Source organism: Aquila chrysaetos, chromosome 17 (assembly GCF_900496995.4).
Source record: "Aquila chrysaetos chrysaetos chromosome 17, bAquChr1.4, whole genome shotgun sequence".
Lineage (NCBI taxonomy): Eukaryota > Metazoa > Chordata > Aves > Accipitriformes > Accipitridae > Aquila > Aquila chrysaetos.
In genome coordinates, this window is record NC_044020.1 from 1017817 (window position 1) to 1039523 (window position 21707).

General features: G+C 42.0%; 1 long non-coding RNA gene across 1 annotated transcript; it reads left to right on the forward strand.

Annotated features, from left to right (window-relative positions):
- The first annotated feature begins 393 nt into the window (after positions 1 to 393).
- On the forward strand, positions 394 to 19704 carry LOC121233878. Its single transcript, XR_005934180.1, has 4 exons — positions 394 to 516; positions 2226 to 2293; positions 9380 to 9443; positions 19671 to 19704. It is a non-coding gene; the product is annotated as an uncharacterized LOC121233878 (long non-coding RNA).
- The last annotated feature ends 2003 nt before the right edge of the window (positions 19705 to 21707 follow it).

Consider the following 21707-nt stretch of genomic DNA (forward strand, 5'->3'; position numbering starts at 1 on the left):
ATCCGCCTTATACAACAATAACAATATCGGCCCGATACAAGTTAAACGCCGCCCCCCCCACACACGCGAAGGCCACAAGTGCGTCGCGGTCCCTTTAAGGGCGAGCACCCGCCCCTCCCCGCCCCCGCCTTCCCAGGGGAACGCCCCGCCCCGCCCCCGCCCCTCCACCGATGACATCATCCCCGCCTTCCGATTGGCTGCCCGCCCCGTCAGGCACGCGGCGCCCGCCCCGCCCCCGCCCCCCCCCCAGGCCCGTTAGCTTCCCCAGGTGCTCGCGGCCCATTGGTCAACCCCGGTGGCGCTCACCCGCGCCTCTCTGCTCTGATTGGCTGGAGCCCGGCGCGTGTCGCCGAAGCAGGGAGGCGCGGGGCGGGCGCTTCCGCGGTTGCGAGGCGCCGGTCGGCGGTGGCGAGGCCGGGGGTTGCGGCGCTCGGGGGAGGCGCGGAGCTCGGCGGGCGGGCGGCGGCGGCTCCGCCAGGGACAGGCGGGGTCGGAGCGAGATGGAACCGTGACCAGGTGAGTACGGAGCGCCGGCTCTAGCTGGGAGCCGCCAAGCGACCTCCGCCTCCAGGGGCAGAGAAAGGCGGGGGTGGGTGCCCGGGCCCGCCGGCGGGGACCCGCCCCGGCGCGGGTCTCGCGCCGCCGCCCGGACTTCTCCTCAGCGGCGGCCGTTGGTGTGTGTGTGTGTGGGGGGGTGGTGGCAGCGCGTGCCCCCTGACACCGCCCACCGTCCCGGTCCCGGTCGTCCCCCCGTCACCGACGGTCGCGGGTGGGGGGTGGGAGGCCGGTGCCCGGTACGGCTGGACAGCTCCGCTCCGCTCCTCGGGGCCTCCCCTCACCGGGGCACGGCCGCTGCCTCCGGCCGTGGGCCGGCTTCGCCTCCTCCGAAGCCCCCGCGCTCGTTTCCCCTCGGTCCCTGGGATCGCCTATTGCCCTGCTCCGGCCTCTCCCCGCCATCCCCCCCTCCGAGGGGGGCTCGGTTCCCCTCTCTTGTCCCGAACGCCTGGCGTTTAGTAGGTCGGCGGTGGTTTTTTCGGTGCCCTCCCACCGGTTTTTATAGGCCCGGTGGCGGTGACAGTAGTTTAGAAGGGGTTTGTGCAGCAGCAATCTCCTGCCCTCCCCACCGCGCCATGCACACGCTGGGCTGTATCAGGCGGGGTTAATTTTTCCCACTGAAAAAATGCTTGTCCGTGCTATACCAAGATGCATGTTTAAGGTAACATCTGTGTGTCCCAGACGCCTGTCTAGTGGGGACTAGATCTCCCTCCCCGTAACCGTAAAATCTTGTATTGGAGAGGACTGTAATTTCACGTATCCCCACGATCAAGGATGAAAACTCTGACCGTTTGCCATGTGTGTAAGTGGAAATACCCTCCGGAGACCTTTATGATCGGCATCCAGGTACCCTTACACTGCATCGCACAAACCGTGTGCTAACACGGTTCTGTGTGGTTGTTTTATAAGGTGAACCTTGAGTGGGCTGAGTAAGGGGTTTCAGGTTTGCTGCTGCTTATAGCACTTCCTTTCCCGTACCGTGTTTGTCCAGACAGTGTCAGGGCCTCTGCCATGAAACTGCATCTTATTCTACCATCAATAGAAAATACATTTTGAAGGCATTAAAAATGTTTGTGTTTAAATCTGTAGCTTCTTTGCTGGATCGTGGAAACCAAAATTCTTGGTAGGATTTGAAGACACAGCTCTGAATATTTGGAAAATATAAAATGTAGTTATTCTGGGCTGAATGTGTGTATCCCAACATTTCCAGCATGGGCATTGAGAAAATTCAGTATGCAATTCTGTCTTTATTTTAAATTTGTATTTGACATCAGGACTAGTTAGCCAAGGCATAGCTAACTTAGTGAAAGTGTGTTTTCTAACTGTGCGTTGGTTTCACTTTCAGGTAAATATACAAACAAACTTTCGGCACTGATTTCAAAGTATATCTTGCTGCTTGCACAAAACCTGTCAGTAGGCTCTTGTAAAGACACTGTTAAAATCCATACTGTAGAACTGCTAAAAGTGTAATGCCTTTAGGTCTTCATAAGTATTTCCAAAAATACTTCAATCATTTCTGAATATGAAATGAGAGGGACACCCATTTGTTCCCATTTGCTGCAGTGATTAAATGAGTGCTCTAATAGTTGTGATTAAATAGAATCTAATAATAGATTTTAAAATAAGTGTATGATCTGAAGCTGACTCTGAACTCCTTTTCTGTTCTTTAGATTCGTGCTTTCTGCTGAAGGGAGAAAGAGACTCAGGGCTGAAAGCAAATGCCATAAGCTTTTCAGAAGTAGGCAAATTTGCCCTTAATTACCAGATACTAGCTTACTGAGCCCTTGTCAGTCCTTCCTCACTTATAATTTAGATACCAAATGTGATTTCAGGAAAAGAGTGAAATACTGCTAGTTATAGTTTCTTGGGCATCATATTGTTCTGTACAAAATGTAAGTAGTGCTGTGTTTGCTGGTTCCAACAGTTGCGGAAGCAGCTTTAATTTCTATTTAACTAAGACCATCTACTCTAACATCATGCAGAAGACCCCCAAATCTTCAAGCAACAAGCAGTTCATGAAATAAAATGCAAAGAGAGGGAGTACAGAAGATATTTTGACATAGGGCTAAGAGAATATGGGGGTTTTCCAAAAGCAGTCTTAAAATTTTCCTCCCCTTGAATATGAAATGATAGGAAACTCTTGGGTTTGGGGAGGAGTGCTTTCTTGTGACTCTTTTTGTAAGTCTGGCTTCTGCTGGTATGGTAAAGCAGCAGCGTTTTTCACAGACCCTTTCATCGTTGAACCTTCAGGTGAAGTGTACATTCAGGCAATCAAAATACCCCTTAATTTAATAATAATAATCATCATCATCCCTACTGGATTTCCTTCACTGTTGAGCCATGATTACATTACTGTGTGGTATTTGGTGGGGGGAAGGGGCAGCTGTACTAGATATAGAGGAGGATCAGAGCAAAAAGGGAGGTGGGAGGTGTCTCCATATATGCTTTTTACCTCAAAAGTGCATTTTATAGCAATTCCAAGAGTCTTTTGTCTTTACTCTCTATACTTAGCTGTCCTTCCTGTGTTGTAGATCATATAAGTGGACTGTCTCAATGTCTGTTTACTGATAACTCAGTATTATGATTAAGATCCCTTTTGAAGAGTACAGTTGATTTCCTCTGTGTAAAAAGAGGTAACAATTAGTAAATCTTATTATAGTTACACAATGCTCTTCCTTTAAAGTGTTTTTTTTGTTTTTTTTTTTTTATCAACTGTGTCCTGAGGGTCAGTGTCTTCCTGAGAAACTGTTGAAGAGGAAGCAGAAAAAGCAACTGTTCAGCAGTCTGAAACCGTCAAACACCTACTCTGGGAAAGCCAAATCTAATTATTTCCTGCTGGACACATTGCTGAACTGAGACTGAAAACAGAGGATGTGGTTACACAGACGTTTCTTTTAGTGGTGGGGCTTAAACAGCTCATATTCCCATCTGCCTTTTTTTTTTTTTTTTTTCCCCTCCCCACCGTGTGCTGTCACCTCAGTAGTGATGGTATGTCTGTGGGGCTGTGTGCTAAGCCAGGTTAGAGACCTGATTTTTAATCTGTGCATGTTCTATTCCTCTCCTCCTCAGCCCCCAAAATAAAAGATGGGGGAGGGCCGAAGGAATGCATAGCTAGAGTGGAGGGGAGGGAGTGCAAAAGCAGATTAGTAAGAGCTACAGCTAAAGGGAATGTTTTTGGAACCGTAGTTTAAAACTGTTCCTATGATTCTTCTTTTATGCGTGTGCTTCAAATAGATGAAATGGATGAGTTTGTGTGAATTCAGAAACTCATTCCTTTGTCAAGTACTCTGTTCAGTCCTTCAGGGACATAATGTGTGTGGTTAATGTGTATATTTTACCTTCCCTCCTTTGAGTGCTTTATGGAGTGCAAACACTGTTAAGTGGCTTCTTCAAGGGAAATGAATGGCATTGGGGTGAGGACAGTTTACATTACCAGACTTAGGTATGCCATAGTGGTCAGTCAATGCCTTGAGATTTTTAAATGCAGGTTGTCCTTGTGGAGGGCAAATGGTGCATGCAGCTTGTACAGGAATCTGCCATCAGTCTGATACTACGTTTTCAGACGTTAAGAAACAATGCCGGTAACAGTATCTCACTTTCTTTGATCCTTTTCTATTTCTGATATGAGACGCTTATTTTCCACACAGATAAATTTTAGGGTTTGTCACTGAGCAAGGTACTGTAATTGTTTAAATTAGATTGGTTTGTATTTCAGAAATTGCAGTAATGAATTTAGTTTGCGCAGCATTCCTTTCCTCTTCCCTCCCCCATTTTCTTGTGTGTGTGCAGCATCATTATTCTTGTGTGAAGAAATATTTTGGATTTAGGCACACAGCCATATTGATAACATCTCTGTAAGAAGTTGAAATTTAACACAGAGTCACAAGTCTTTTTAAATCTTGAAAGCTGAAGGCTGAGCTTTTAATTGGGGATTTTCTTTTGCACCTTAACCTCATGCCATCCATCTGCTTTTGCTCTCCTACCACAAACTAGCATGTTGACTACTTCTACTTATCCTTCTTAATTAACTTGTGCTCTCTATTTCAGCTTGTTTTGGCCCTGCTGATCCAGAAAAGCAGGGTTTTTGTGGAGCACAGCAGAAGAAGCGTGGTAGCTGCTGCTGCATGTGCCAGCGCATTATTTGTTAACAGTTGATCACTGGGGGCTGCCTCTGTGGCACTGAAGTAAAAATTTTCCCCTGGACATGGTCAGGAGCTGCTGCTGTTGTTGCCTCTGCTTGCCATGGGTGCATATTGAAGTGTGTATGTACCACAATGCAGGAGCCTCTGACATAAAGCAATGCAGAACATTCCCTATTTTGCCATCTTCCAGTGAGGTAAATAAATGCACTGACTACACGCCATCTTCAGATTACCTTGATGTTAGGAGAACAGGAGGCTGAAATGATACGTCTAGTTTTGTGAGATTAATTTTGTTTTGGGACAGGAGTCTACCTCACAGATTGTTTCAACCTCAAATTAATGCTTCCTGTAATATATGGCAATTACGACTAGTTCTAGCCACACTAGGGAGGGGGTGTATATATACTGTGGTTCCTTGAGTTCTGCCCTTTCTGTGGTTTAGTAGAGGCACTGAGGATATGTCTTCACTGCACGATTGATCCATATGGTCAACACCCTGTTTAGGCTTACTCACATGAGATCATCCTTTACACACAGCCATACCCATGTTATGATGAATTCATTCTTTGTGCAACTGCGTATATGTGTGAAGGTACAGCTCTGAGCAAAGATGAGACAGGATTCACTTTCTGTCAATTACGGGGAAAGTTTTCCTCCTCCAGGAAGAAACTTTTGGAAAATCATTTAAAGACTCTACTTAAATGATTTTTTTGGTTTAAATTATTATTTATGTCCTCCCTTCTGATTTTTATAGCAATATAAGGAGTTTCCGAACAGAATGTGCTTACAGTCTGCATTGTAACTTAATTTCTATTCCATTGTGTAAGATGGGCCCAAACCTGGGTGAGGGGTTTCTCTGAGTGATTGTCAGGGCCAAGTTAATGTTAGGCCTAATATAGCTGTGTCTCTAAATTCACTCTCATGCGTCCTGTCAGGCATGCTTTACAGGAACAGATCACTTGGAGTCTGAATCTTTCCAAAGGCTCCATCTGAGAAGTAGTATGGCTGTTAGAAAGATGGGATATGAATTCTGCATTGCCGTGTTCAGATCAGACTTGTGAATCATGTCAGTGAGTTTCTGTGTTGTTCAGACGTGCTCAAACTCCATGTCACCAGTGAAGGCAATAAGCCATAGTAGTCACTGGAATAGCAGCCATTTGGCTTGAACATGTAAACACTGACATATAAACATTTCCATTGGATGGAGAAGTTTATCAGCAAGATGAGACTTCTGCATTTCTTAGAGATGACACCATTTTTTCTTCAGAAAATCTGGGACAGTAGTTTTTTGCCTGCATTGACGGTAGAGCGGGAGGAAAAAGGAGCGTTGGAGGAATGTTTTGATTGTGCTATAAGCAAAGAATAACAAAAGCAGTTTAACTGTGGAATTTTGCCAGAAAATGTTTCAGTTATCAGATTAATCTTTGCTCGCTCACTGCAGTGTAGAAGGAGCAGTAGAGAGCTTGTCTTTCATTACAGTTGTAAGGCTGTTCTGCTAAATTTTTGTGAAGTCTGACTTGTTATTTTGAAGGCAGTGTGTGTCTGTGTTTTCTGTTGTTCCATCTTCAAGCTGGATTGAAATTCCATGGGACGACTGAACGAGGCTAATGATAGAAATACATTGTACCTGCAGCATCTCTTAGCTTAATGGCATACATATTAGAAAAAGAGTTGATGACTGTCCATGCCCATTCCAAGCCAGTTTATCTCCTACTTGGGGTTCAGGTGACTAAGCAGTAAATCGCAGGATGCAATACTTTAACCACCTAGGATTGAGCAGGAACTTCCTTGACAAATATGACAGAAAGTTTTAAAAGTTGGCCTTCTATTGGCCAGAGTATCTGCAATAAAACTTTAGTTCTTAGTAGAGAAAGGCAGACAAATATATGCTGTTCTGGAGGATGAGCTATATATGGGAGAACAAGGACCTCTGGACAGCTGAAAAGGCGAATGGAACTGCTGGAAACTCAGGAGCGGTAAATAAACTGAGGCAAGGAAGTTATTGAAATAATTTGTCCTGTTTTCTGAGTGTGTTTGCACGTGCTCATACACACACACAGATGTTATTTTCTGAAGAATAGTGCTAAGTTTTTGCAAAGATGCCCAAAATCACCAAGTGTATGTGTGTACTTATATATATATTTAATCTTCATGCATACCTTCAGAAGTAAGATTTCAAGGTCTTCCATATTGTGCCAGGTGAGATGTCTGTCCAGCCTGGTGTCTTGTGTTGGCCAGTTGCTGGTAACAAGTGCCTTAGAAGGGATGTAGAACTGGGGGTGTACGGAGAGAGGTTCTTCCCCCTTCTGCCGTGCCCTGCCAGCTGATTAGGGATAGCCTGGTATATTCTTCAGACCTGGAATATTCAGCAGTTTGAAGTTCTCCCGAGAAAAACATGCTGAAGAAAATACAAAGATTTTTTTGACTGGTTATGGGGTCCCACTTCTGTAAAAGACTGGCAGATGCCCTGTACCAGGTAGTAGGACAGGCAGACCAAGAAAAGGCCCAGTGTTGGAGCTGTCTTGACTCAAATGAGATTCAGAAGAACATGGATCTTAAGTGCTGGAAATTAAATGCAGCAGTATGATGATTGTCCAGCTTTATCAGTGCTGTTGCAATCTAAAGTTGGAAGAGAATATCCAGTGAACCAAGATTACTGGAAAGTAGGAATTGGCCAGCAGAAATCTTCAAATGAAATGCATCTCTAAATTCTTCACACTTTCATGTGTGAAAAGCGGTTTCAGGGGTATCTGTGCCTCAAATAAATGCCCCAACAAACACCAAAATAAAAAAAATCCCACTCAAAACCAAATGATGCGAAAAACTTGAACTGGAGTAAAGATGTAATATATGGATAAATTTCACTCACTTATAATTTGTGATTTAAAAAACCAACACCATCACAAGCAAACATTCCATATCTAAATTTTGATGTTATGTGCTTAATGCTGTCAGAAGAATGCTCCAGCAAAATTATATTATCAGATTATATAAGGCACTTTGTTCATCAGATTGCAATATCAAACTCTTAACAGTGGTTGATTGTGTACTATCTTTGTGGAAGACTTTCCTTGACTTCTTGAGGCCTTTTTGCCTTGCCTTTTAGGAAATCTAGGATCCACAATTGTGTGAAAAGTACATTGTAAGTATATACTTGGTTTTCTAGCCTTGCATGATTATCGTATTTTAATTACAGTTGTATCAGTTTGGCTGCTTTATTAAAGAAAAAATAATCACTTGTTATGGCTTCTCACATTAAATTAATGGTTTAAGTGGTTATAAGTAATTCTAAATATTGACTTGATGACAAATACTGTAAGAGGTGGCAGAACGACTTGATTCTGTGGTAGAGCCATGATTAATGTTTGCTGACACATTTTATTCAAAGAAAAATTGAAACATTCTCTGAAAGGGGTTGTAAGGGAAGCTTCTGAAGTACTAGTGTCCTTCCTTTTTTTATTTGTATCAGTATTGTAAATCCCTTCTCCTGCAAATAGTTAATTGAGGAGAGTTGACCAAGTAGATGTGCAATTCATTACCTGTAGCTGCTTCTAAACAGCTTTTTTCTTTTATTTGTTGAGGATCAGGGAACTCTTTCAAATTTTGGGATATGCTGATTATCCAAGCATCTAGCTGTGGACATTCTTTCTTCAGGAGAGACTAATCAGTCTAATTAGTCTTATTCCTTCTGATGTTAAAGCAGTAGACAGCTCATTCTATTTTTATTTATTTTTTTTTTCATTCCAGCTATGTTAATGCTTGTGTCCTAAGTCCATCCAGTCTGAAGTTTGTATTTGAATGGTGCCTGTTTTTTTTTTTTTTTAATTTTCTCTTATTGACCAAATATCATGGCATCTCAACTGCAGTTCCATGCTTCTGGTGTCTAGGAAGCCCTAAAGTCTGAAAAGCTCAGAAGAGGAAATGGAATGGAAACTTTGTGTTAAAACCTTCATATGATTTGTATTTTTTTTTCTTTAAATGTGGCTAAGGAAGTAGGAGTGAAAGTATGGCAACTACAAATCAACTTCTGACCCTTTTTATTGCTGTTTGAGGCAATAGTCTTCCAGAGCCTCCAAAGTAGTTATTTTCTAGTCAAGTGCTGCTGTGCATGCCTGTTAAAACTGTATTGCCAGAGAAAAGTAGTGTGTTACTTCAGTACATTTATGAGCTTTTAAGGCGTGCAGGATGGTTCCCTCCTCCCCTCCTCCAAAATGGGATTCCCATTGCAGTCTTGGCAAATCTCTGAAATGTACTTTTTTACCTTTCCCGGTTTTTGTTTGGATGGATAACATGGTGTAACAAACTAGTCATAACAGTCTCCAACTTCTACTATCCATTGTTTAAGAATGATTTCAGTACAAGGACAGGAAGATTGAGTGTATCATTTGGTGAATATTCTGGCTTAGTAAATCTCAAACAATGCATTCTTCTGAACTGACAAACCAATAGTCCTAAAGTAAAAGTTCTGCTCTGCAAGTAGCATGGGTATGTGTATACAAGTGTGGCAGTCTTTACGGTATTTCAGTCCAACTTCTGGTGTGTGTGCCAAATGAATTAAAGATTATATGAAAAAAGAATCCTAGATAAAGGACTTTGCTCTTTACTCTTAAAGAAGAATATGGGCTGTGTTTTGGTTTTTTTTTAAAGATCTCTGAGTATTTGTGTCCTGTTTTCCCTTTCAGTGACTGGGGAGAGAGCTGCTGGCATGGAAATGAGCTGGGTTTGTCCGTGGGAACTGTGAGTAAGGTATGTATTGTGTTCTTTTTGCTGTCTTTAGTCTGCACCTTTTGTTCTTATGTGCTGAATGGAAAATTGCTTGTGGTCACTAAATGTGAGGGATAGTAGTGTGTTAGAGTTGGAATATTTTGAATTTGTACTAGCATCGGGTGTGACAGCTGTCCAGCAAGGACTTTATAGTGTAAGAGTATGAATGGTACACTTGTCCACTTTTCACTGCTGCCTGGCAATTAGTTAGACTTGTCAGAAGTTAGCTGGTAATATGTTGCAAACTTTTTTCAGCGTTACTGATACTTGGCTCGCTAGACTGATTTATTCAGGTATATAAAAGCAGCCAATTGTGTCTATACAGTAAAATTGTAATGTCTGTAAAACTGTAACTGAGCTTACCATGATACAGTAGCACTCAAAAGAGATGATGATACATTCAGACATTATCTGTGGTCCCAGGCTGAGTCTTACAGTAAAGAATAGAAAATGTTTTAATCTATTCTAGCACCAGAACAAAAGTCTTGGTTTAGATGTCCTTCATGTGCTGGCTCGTAGTATTGTTGCTTCAAAGAAAGAAGTAGTGAAGGTTGAATTTGGTGTCCGTTGAATTTAGTGTCCTTTGAATTGGCAAAGAACAGCAGCAGTACTGATTCCCCCACCCCTCCACTATGTTCTTTACCCACATTCATTAGATTTACATGTTAGGGAGCACCTCTTGAGTACGTACTACTTCTTTTCAATAAACTGATTAGCTTAGACAAGACAGTAATATTGATATATGCTTCTCTATGAATCACTGAAGAAAATTCTTACCTGTTTTTTGGTAGTGGGGAAATCCAAGGGTGGAAAGTCAGCTCTCGTAGGGGAAAAAGGGAACAGAAGATCTGGTAACTCAGTCTCAATTGCTGGACTTTCCCCATAAATGAATGTCATGCTGGGTAGCTGCATTAGGAGATGCCAATAAATTCAAAGAAATTTGGATTCTACACTGCCAGTGTCCATTGATGGGGAGGAGAGGCAAAGTCATTGGTTTAATTTCTGTAGGCAGTTTCATACTGTCATGACTAAAGAATGTGACTGGGGTCAGAAAACTTCCTGCAGACTCTGTTTCAGGCTTTGGTTTCACGCTGTACCTAACATGAGGTAACTGCAAGCTGTTACTTTTCAGTGGGCCCTGCTCCTCTGTTTGGTTTTTTTTTTGGATAAGATCTAATGAACCAGTGGTTGCAGGGTTCAGATTGCTTGCACAATGGGAAAACAAGCGTGTTTCAAGGTGTAGCTTTCCATCAGAACAGCAAGCTAAATTGACTTGCTCTGTGACTGCAGAGCCACTAGATTTGAAGGAGAGAAGGTGCGAATTTCAAACTGACGTGAGGCGATACAATATGGACCTACATGCTCTGTCACAGCGCATGATCAGACTGAGTTAGATAAAATGTAAAACTACTTCCTGACACACACAAAAGTAAGTTGCCAAAAAACCTTGCCATAAACTCCTTCAGATTCTTAAGTTCTGCAGTTTTGCCTGCCACTTTGTGCTGACATGAATGCTTGTGCTGGGAACTGAACTGACTAAAATCTAACTACTTTACCTTTGTTTTATTTCCTTTGTTTCCTTCTTAAAATTTATTTTCTTTTATTTTAGTCTAGATTGGTTCCCTGAGCTATCTTTCCTTCCTTGCCCAAGTCCCCACTTTGTTTTGCCCTAAGTCATCCAGTTCTTGTCCCAAAGTTCAAATCTTCTGCGTTTGAAAGCGTATTGTTTCTTGTGCGGTCTTATTTCCACTCTCCTCTTGTCCAATGACTTTCTCGTCCTAATCTGCCCTAAACCCACATTCAACATGAGTTCCTTCATACTTTCTCAGCCACTTAGTTTTCCTGCCATGGATTCCCAAGTCAAAGCTCACATCTGGCTGCAGATCAGCATTCCCTTTTCTAGTTTGCTGCAGCCTCCCTGTTTCCATTGGTTGTTGGCATCTGTTGCCACATGCCTTTGCTTCATTTGCTTGCCCCTATGGGGCCGGGGGGAATGCTTTGCCACCGACATGAAGGAAATTTTAAAAAATGCATCAGACAGCAATTGCAAGAAGTCAGTCAGAAGGTGGTGGAAAACAGGCAATCCTGTTCTAAACATTAGTTCATCATGCATTTCTTTGGCACCAGTGCAGGCTTAAACAGCTTGCTCCCTTTCACAGCTCCCTCTGTTTTGCTGGCATAGCTGTTTTTGTGGCCATGGTGAGCCACTCTGGGGAACAGATCCTCCTGGAAAGAAGTGGTTTTTTCTAGATTATTTTTCATCTGGTCCAGTACATGTTGTCTCTGTAAGATTTATGCTAGTTTCACAATGAGGAAGGTATGAGAGTGGGAATGTGTAGCAGACTGCTTAAGTTGGCACTGCTGCTAGATGTTTAAGTGTGCTCTTTGACATTACAGTTAAGTTGATCTTTCAGTGAGCTGCTGTTGCAAAGGCTGGTCAAACCTCTACGCAGCTGTGCACTCGTGCTTCTTCCTTTGCAACAGAGCTAGTGATTGTGCAGCCACAGGGCACGTCCAGCTAGCTGACTGATCCTGTAGAAAATGGTTTCTAATCTTTTGCAGAGTTAATCGTCTGCTGGTTCAGCTGACCTGAGTCACCCCATGGGTGCACACTCATTAGATCAGACAAAAGGGAAGCAGCAGGAACCAATAGCCCGGTAGCAGAAGGCTAGATTCCTCTTTTAATTATGATGTTGAGCTATATATCATGACCAAGGCCTAAAATACACAAGTGTACCCATTGACACGTGAGACCTGAACATCGTGTCTTTTTTTCTCTTTCGTTCTTTGAGTTCAGTAGAAATTGTTATTTCTTCATTAGCTATCATCTTTAGTCTCACAAACTAGATGATTAATTCAGCACACCGAGAGGTATGATAGAATTATGTGTCTATAAACTGCTTCACCAGTTTAAGGCTCAACGTCCTCTGAAATTAGAAGGATGTCTTCCTCATTCATGCTTTGAGCTTAAATAAGAACTTCAGAAATCAGTGGGGAGTTCTTTTTGAGCAAGGATTGTTTATTATAAATATCATTGTGATTCTCAAAACTAACTTTGGTATTATCAGTTCTTCTGTGTACCCAGAGTTCCATGAGCTTGAAAGCCACAAAGTTCCTCCAAATACATATTGAATCATGAAAAGTATTTCTTAAAAAACATCTGGAATGCCAAACTACATTTCTCAGCCTGCTATTTGTGGTTTTAAGAAATGGATGTTTCATGATCATTTTTCAAGATCTCTTAAAGACTTTCTATCACTGCTGGACTGAGTGAAACAAATGCTAGTGTCTTATGAAGGAAGTACTTAGGGCTTGAGAAATATGGTTCCTGATGAGTGGTTGTTAAAACCATGTGCTAGACTGTGTTTGTCTACAGCAGAAATTATATGGTTGATTGCTTTATGCTAGATGTGTTCTTTGCATCTTTTCCCCCTCAAGTCCTAGCATCTACACAGCTGTTCATGCCTTCTGTGTGATAACATTTCTTCCCATTTTCTTGCTGGCCCGAGCAGGTTTTTTGACTCTTGTACTGATAGATTTGCTGGAGGTGGTAGTGGAGAGACTTCTGGTGATGATTCAAAGATGTCCTCTGTTACTGTAATCTTACTGGCACAGTATACATACAGATTCAGATTCTTTAGCTCTGATAAAGTTGTGCTCATCCATGCTTTACCAGCATCTTTGTTCATGTGTTGCAATCTTTGCATTTTTAATAGGGGCTTTGTAGGGTAGTGGCTTGTGGTCATGGTAAGATGGACAGTTTACACCTTCAAATAACTCGTTCTAATCTAGAAAGAATTTGGTTACTTTTTGACTGCTTTTGCAACCCCCCTGCCCAATTACTGTGAAAGTGAAGGAAGGTGATGGCTGGTTCATTTTGCAGAAGGCAAATTCATGTGGAATATGTGTGTTAAAATAAAATTCCATAATCTAAGAAGGTCTCTCTTTAGTGGTCTGCATAGTTTGGTTTCTTAACTTAAGGTGGTTCCTCAAGAACAAGCTATTACATTGTCAGGGTACAGTCTTTGTGATGCTTGCCTTCCTTCTTGCTGTATTGTATATACTTTATGGGCAGTGCCATTAGTTTAACTTGAGAAGTAATCCTGCCAACAGTTTTGTGCCTGGGTTAAGCTGACTGACAGGAAACTGATATTTTTTTTTTTTTTAATACAACCTTGGAGGTCTTCCTGTTGGTGACTTTTTTCTGATACCTAAAGATAAAGGGAATATTTCTCACTCTGATCGTTATAGCTTCTCAAGCTAATGTGATGCTTTGGTTTCCATCTGCTGCAAACTTCACTTCTTCTGGATTATTCTTTTGATTTGTGATGACCTGGGGGATATAGATGCCTTTGGGCATGTCACGGCATTTTCTTCCTCTCTTCTCACTCATTTCAAAGATTCATCCACTTAAAGCCACTTTGCCCCCAGATTGCCTCTTCTCTTGGCTGGATGATCTCAGCTGGCATAATCATTTAACAGAAGGCTGCTCTTAAGTTTAAAATAAAAAAACCTGTCTTCTCAAAATAGCCTGGCTGCACACACATGCTGTTGCTGTTAGGTGCTGGAGGTTGCTTAGCAATTCTTAAATTGGTAGGAAATTGCTATTACCCTGGCAACTCAGCCCCAAAATGCAAACAAGGGAAAGCTGTTTCTAGAGGTGCCCTTGCTTGATTTGGGAATTGTGTGCTTCCCCCCTCACCCCCGTCTCCCTGACTTTTAGTTACTTATTTTTTAATTCCTTTTGTTCCATATTTTTTTTCTGGATATTGAGGTTTCATGTTAGGGAAGGTGGTACTGTTCTTTGGTTCATTTAAATAACTGACTGTCAAGATCTTGATTATGCCACGAGTATGTGAGTATTGCCAAAATTGAGAGAAGTCTAGTGCATGAAGACCTAGTTCATGTGTCCCTATCAACATGAATGTTGGATAGATTAAACTGTATAACACCTTAAGGTGACACTGCTACCAAAAATAGCCACCCTGATTTCTTTTTTATTCTTGTGCCTCATTCTCCCTCATGCTAGCCCAAGTTTTTTGTGTGGCTGGGTGGCAAGCCGGATCAGGAACTGATACAGATTAAAACTAGTAGTTTGTGTGTGCATCAGTTCCTTGATCTGGTTCAGCCTGTGCTGGCCCACAGGAGGTGAGGAATGAGCAGGCTGGACTGTTCCTTTTGTTGGCAATGCCAGTTTAGTGTCTAACCAGAGGATGTGGTCTTATGATACAGCTAAGTTGATCTAAGCTAGCTCTTGCCAAAAGGGGCGGTCTTGGATGCATGCCTTTGTTGCTTCCTTGTGCCAACATTGGTGCTTGTCTGGCCTTATGATGGGATGATTAATGGAGCTAAAATGGCAGGAAACTAATCCTAATCCCTTCTCCCCCTCCCAGTTTTCTTTTCACTTAGCTCCGTGAACTAGTTTACTGTGGGTCAGACAGGTTTCAGTACTGCACGTGTCTGTCTGTTTTGTTTCCCTTTCACGTCTTGGGCTTTGAGCTACCCTTCAGTGATTCTGGATGAGCAGCTTTACGAGAAGTTTCTATAAGTAATTTTGTCATATGGTAAATGCAAAGTAGAATACTTTTTTCATCAAGGAGTAAGCTAATCAGGTTTACTGTGTGTGTGTTGTGATACGGTGTTGTGATGGCAGGAGGATGCACCTAAAAAGCTACCATGTAGAAGCTGCAGAGCAGTTTAGTCTTTGTAGTTTGCAGGTTTGAAGAAGATAATATTTTTCTGAAAATTCTTATTGGCTATGGTTCTTAATCTTATACCTTGTGCAAAATTGACTCTGCCTTGTTTGTCTATCTGAAATCGAAGTTTCTTAGATGCCTCCAGAAGTCAGAAAGGGATGAAGATTATTTAGATATTTATGAGTAGTGTCTAATGTTTCTTTTGAGCAGCTCCATCTTCTCCCTAGTGTTGTGGTCCATGCTTGTATTGTTGTGGCGGTGGTTTTGTGCTTTATAGCAATGTAATTTGGGCACTCCTGGCTCCTGAGAGCTCGCTGTTGCCCCTGCATTATGGTGATACAGCTGTGTGTGTAGTTGGCAGTGGACTAGATTGAGGAACTGATTTTGCTGAATACCCAGGAAAAAGTATGGTTTTCGGCTAAATTGATTCCCCAGTTGAAGAAGGGGCAGCGTAGGGACAGAAATGAGCAGCTGGACAGTGGAGGACTTGAGGGTTGCTTAAGCTGGTGTTGCTGCTGTAGAACATCTGTGGGATCACAGCCACTCTTGTCCTGGAAGCAGCTGGCCCAAAAGTAGAAAAATGCCGTGATAGAAAGCTTTTGTCTGGTTAGGCAACAGATACAAATCCTTGAGGGCACTCACCCTGAAACACTTACTGAGGATAAGAAATACTTGCTCTTAATACTGTCCATCAGCTGCTGGATGACTCAGTTAAAGACCATGGTATGGCCCATTTCTTTGTGGGAAAGTTCCTAGTCTGTTCAGAAATGACAGGAAAACAAACGTTTTGAAATTTTAATTAGGTCCTACATATTAATGTGTGTAACTAACTGATTGATCATTCTACAATGACAGTTATAGAGTGGTATAACTGGGAAGTCTAAAAACAGTCTTACTGTTGGTTGCAGAAAAGGATTCCATGACTTTCACAAGACTTCCAAATAATGCAGCATGGATGATTATAAATCCTCAAAGCATCTTCCAAATCCCTCTATGCCCTCATCAGACTTTTAATTGAAAACATTAAGATCAAAATCAAACTCATGCAATTACAGATTTTACTGTAGTCTTCTGGACTGAATGCTGCTTTTTTTTTTTTTTTTTTTTGAAAGTGGGGATGTGTTGCATACTAAGACTTGGCATTGCTCTGAAAAAAGTTCTCTTTCCCTTAGGTAGTGGCTAGATGTTTGGATGTACTAATGGTGCAAGCAGGTTCTCTCCCCTGTGCTGTGCTGGCACAAGTGTTGGTGTGTCTGCATGGCAAACTGCACCAGGGTCCTGATTTAGCTGGAGTGTGATCCAGAAGACTAGCTTTTACACCTGGGTCAGTTTTCTCATTGGTTTATCACGTGTCACTGCAGATTCTTGTGCTGGCCTGAAATGGCAGGGAATGTGGCGGAAGGAGAAGACAGGATTTCCTAATGCATTTAATGGTTCATCCCAGTTTAGTTTCATTTGAGCTGCAACCCTACTTGTAGGAATAGAATTGTTGTCCAGGCTTTTTGAGATGCACAGAGTCAGACTGTGATTTTTTGCGTTTTGTGGCAGTGTTCCCCTGTACTGTGCTGGTTCAACTGTGGCTTGTATGGAGGAATTGATTCAGCTGAAAAATAACCTAGGAAAAATTGCATTTCAGCTGAATCAGCTTTCTGATATGGCTCACAGTGTGGCTGTACAAGCAGCACTGCTGGCACAACACAGGACATAGTGGCAGGCCAAGAATGAATGTCAAGGCAAGGCAAGGTTTGCTTAAGCTGTGTTACCTTTGATGTGGGACAAACATTGAATGACGTGCCAACTAGGATCAAGAAGATGCTTTCCATCTCTGTAGTCTTCTGCACGAGTTAGGAAACCTGCAGGTCCAGGTACAACTCTAGATAATCCAGCTGCTGTGCTGAAGTTCCATTGGACAATTTACTGGAGAAACTCTGGTTTATAATCCCAGTACCAATTAACACTACTTGGTATGGTGTTGCTCAGGGTTACATAGCAAACTGGTGTGCAAGCACTGATTTCTTGCTCCGCTTTGTGCTGTAGCTGGCTAGACTAGACTGCTTTTACTGTAGCTGGGTATTGTGCTTGTACATAAAGGATAGAGTTTCAGTGGACTGGCTGATGTGAATATACCTAGATCAGGGAACTAGATTCAACAATAGATTACGACACTGTTGTTAAAATGGTGTTTGAAATGTGATTTTTCCTAGTTTAGGCAGGTTACAAACTCCTGTTTAAAAGAAAATCCAGTATGTCAGAAGTTCCCAAGTACATTTGCTGTTTACCTAGTTGAAGCAGATCTTACGTACTTGAGACATGTCAAGCTTTTTTTCCCCTTTTGGGAAGAGGAAGGAACTCTTCTTTTCTGGGGTAGATTGAGGAGGGAAGGTTGAGTCTCCCCCCATTCCAAATCCTTGCTGGGTGGGTGTTAGATATGTCTGTCCCCTGTTCATGGATTCAGGCCTGGCTGTGCTTGTCCTCTGCCATGATCTGACCTAACCATCATGTGGTACAAGGCAAAGTGTAATATCTCCTTCGATAAGGCAAATTGGCTTTGGCTCCTCTAAGATGGTGACAGCAGTCCTTACCAGCCAGCCTCCTAACTGAGCAGTTACTCTTCCTTTTAGCCCCTTTCCACAGGCCTCCCATCCTGCAGGGACAGGGCCTGAGGCCAATTATATTGGTCATGATTTAACTCTTTCCAGCATTTGCAAGGATTGTGATAGCTTACCAAACTGTTATTCTAAGTCTGCAGTTTAAGGGTGTGTGTTTCCAGGCTTTCTGTATCCATTGTAAAGAGAAGAAGGGCACAATCCCAATTTTTTCTCTTTGCAGATTGTTACGATTTGCTCTCGAATGGATATGAGCGATGTTTGCTTTGGACAGGAAATGTATCAAGGAGGGGGCAGGCTCTTTCTAGCCAAATTGTAACTGAAGTAAAAGCAAATACTTCACATGGCAGTGAGGTTTGGCTCAGTCTCATTTGTTTTGTTGTAACAAGCACCAGCTTCGGTTGGTGGTTTTTGTTGTTTTCTTTTTTTCCCTCCACCCTTCTTTCCCTTGCTTCTCTTCAAATCATGACATAGGGTCCTGGGAATGAATGTATGACAACATGGATGAAATAGCATTTATTCATTACCAATAAATTCTAATTGCTGCCTTGAATATACGCTGAAGAAATTTTTGAAACAAATGTACTACCACTTATGACTTTGTTCTGGGTATTACAGAGCAAACGTTACTAATCAACTGAAGTACGAAACTGAAATGGAAGTGGGGAAAAAGACTGTTTGAGCTACTTTATCAGTTATCAATGTGTTCGTGTTGTCACACTCATTCAGGTTAATTATGAGTGTTAAGTGGGGAATACTTAATAAAAAACTGTATTGTTAAAAACATTGCTCCTAACGTTGCTCCAAGTTTATGCTTTCTGATTGATTTCTGGAGGATTGTCCTATCCTGATGGTTTCTACTTTACTTATTTGCAGCTTGCTTTACTTGCATCTTTTTGAAGCTGAAGGGTAGCCTCTGGAAATACCTTTTGCTTGATAAATTAGTATAGTGCAGCAGAGTTATGTAGTGGTAGTCTTCTGAGTTTAGACGGGTTGAAACAGCAGCATACTAAGAAGCAGGAGACTTCCATCTTCATTAATCAAAACCAAATATGATTGCCCTTGTATAATGTCCGTTACTGTTTAAATGTTGGCACAGTAACGATTTCACTGGAGACTTTTCGCTAGTTTGTTTCTGTTTAAATTACTGAACATAACAGAATTTTAATTTTAGCATAGTGATGGCTTTTAAATACTTATTTAAAGAATTATGGAAATACCATGAAACATTTAAAAATTGCTTATTTCATTGAAGTCCTTTATATATTGCACATTTCGGTTACTGTAGCTGAGGTTTTAGACAGGAAAGCTTTTTTGTTTACTTCATGTGGAATATTTTTCTTGCATTCATTTTCACTGATAGTGAATGGGGAAGAGAGAATGGAGCGAGAAAGAGAATTGTTTTTTGAAATGCAGTTGATTTTATTAGAAAATCCTCAATTTGTTGTATTTGGCTCTCCCTCCAGGTTTATTATGAAGGATACTTTACCTGACTCGATTTCAGATTGACACTGAAATAGTTAAAACACTATTGTTGGTATAAAAGGACAGTAATCAAGAGTTCAGCAAGGTTCTAGATAGACTGCTTTCACTGGAACAACTCAATCTGTGTCTTCTCACGATTGGGTTCCTAAAGTACCAAAAGTTGAGAATGTTCTCATACTTTTTAAGAAAATTATAATAATCTGTAGTTTCTGTGGTGACACTGTTGGAGGTTTATGCAAGCTTTTAAACTTTAAAGTTGAGCAAGTTTCAATCGCTAGTTGGATTTGAATTGATGATGATAACAAACACTGTGCTAAGGAACATGTTGCTCCAGAATATGGAGATGCCATGATGAACTGAACATGTGGGTTAAGACTCTCATGTGAGATTTATGGTTTGGTTTTTTCTGGTTTGTCTTGCAGGTTGCCATCACGAAAGCCAAAGTGGATTTCTCCGGTGTGGTGTGCCTGCCCCCTTCCGTCATTGCTGGAAATGGGCTGGACGGAGGAGGGGCTGGCGAAAATGATGATGAGCCGGTGCTGGTGTCACTTTCGGCGGCCCCCAGCCCTCAGAGCGAAGCTGTTGCCAATGAGCTGCAGGAGCTCTCCTTGCAGCCCGAGCTGACCCTCAGCCTCCATCATGGCCGAAACCCCAACCTTCCTCCACTCAGCGAAAGGAAGAATGGTAAGTGGTACAGTGCGCTCATGTCTCGTGTAGTATGTCCTCACCACAGAAGTACTGTGGTGGTGTCATGGTACGTGTTCTGATGACACTGCTGCTTCTTATTTCTTCTTACGATGTTTTATTTGTATGGAGAACTAATAATCTAGAGTTGATAAAACTGATTTACATTGTTCGATGGGAAGGATTGATGTTACTGGCTGTGGAAGTTCCAGAGAGCTCCAGTGATAAATGCTTTAGATTATTGTTTTAGGTGAATACCAGAAACACTTCCATGTGTTTTGTGGTGACTAAAAGTTGTGCAAAGCTGAGACCATCAGTCAAAGGAAGTGTTAGCTCCTCTTCAGACTATAGCCATCTGTAGAGGTTTCTTTGCCACCTTGGTCTGCACTTACCAAGGGCGAGTAACTTTCTCGCTGCAAATGTCTGAAAGGTTCTGTCAGACTTGTTAGAAGGAGGAACAGGACCTAGAGTTAAAAATTAAATACCCTAGCAGGCCTTCTAATCCTAGAGTGAGAATGACCTGCCTATGTTTCTCAAGTTGCGGGTAGCTTATGGACAACTATGGCATGAATCCCTCTAACTGTTTGGTGGGTGACAGTGGAGTCGCAAAATATAGGGTCGCTTGGTGACCAGAATTCCTAGTTTTGGAAGAATGTGAACTGTCTGAAGCTGAGGATCACCAGGCTGCCATGAAAGCCTTTGCATGTTCAGCCCCATCCTGTGTCAGGCTGATGAAACCATTTGATAACTGGTTCCTTCTGTTCGTGAATTCCTCTTGGTGATCTCCCTTCACTCTGGCCTCTGGGGTATATGCTGGTGGCTCTTGGCAATATGAAGGTCTTTCTAGAGTCTGAATTCTTGCTATCAACTTTACCTGCAAGATACTATGGATTTGAGCATGGTTGAGTCCTGGGTGCCTTACAGTGTTGGGCATTATATAAATTACACAGAGTTGCATAGCAGAGCATATTGGAGATGCTGAAGAGCTTTGGAGTGGCTTTATAGCCAAAACGTAATGCTTATGGTAAAGTGATTTAGAATATGTGAACTGTAGGACAGTAATTTGAATTGGAGGGATACCTCACTTGGCATGCCTAGTTCTTTACCTCCAGAAACTGAGCATGCCCTTCTCTGAACAGCATATCAGTGTTTTGCTAGCTGGAAGAATTAATTAAGTTCAATCCAAAATATTGTTTTTTAAGAGGATAAAAAGAGTTTCCTCATTCCTGCACGTTATATCATCATTATGTGATTACAGTCATGTTTACAGGCCTTAAAAATGGAGAAGTTAGAAACTGCAAAAACGGAACAAAAAGCTTCTAATCCTTGATGTTTGCAGTCCTCTAAGTATAAAAGACAACAGATAGAGATAAAGGTGGTGGTGGTAAATAAAAGAGAAGAATTTGGAATATTAGTCAGCATGGTAGGCTGTGGTCTCAACACATCTCAACTAGTGGTAGATTTGGGCATTTTATAGTTATGAAGGCAAAGAGAGATTTCAAACGATTTAACTGAGGTAGTTTTGAAACTGGTAGAGGGCTCGAAAGCAGCATGGGAAAAGCATATGAGCCTTTGTTTCCAAAACCTGACAGCTGACCACCTGAAGGTGACATTGTGAATTTACTGGAGGCAGGGTTCTTTTTTTCTTAGTGGATAAGACATGATTAAGGGTCCTGAATTGGGAAGAAGCAGTTTATTCTTGATGCCACAGGGAAAGGGATACTAGTGTTGGGAACAGATAAGAGTACCTTTTTAGGAAAATGAAACTTAGAGCA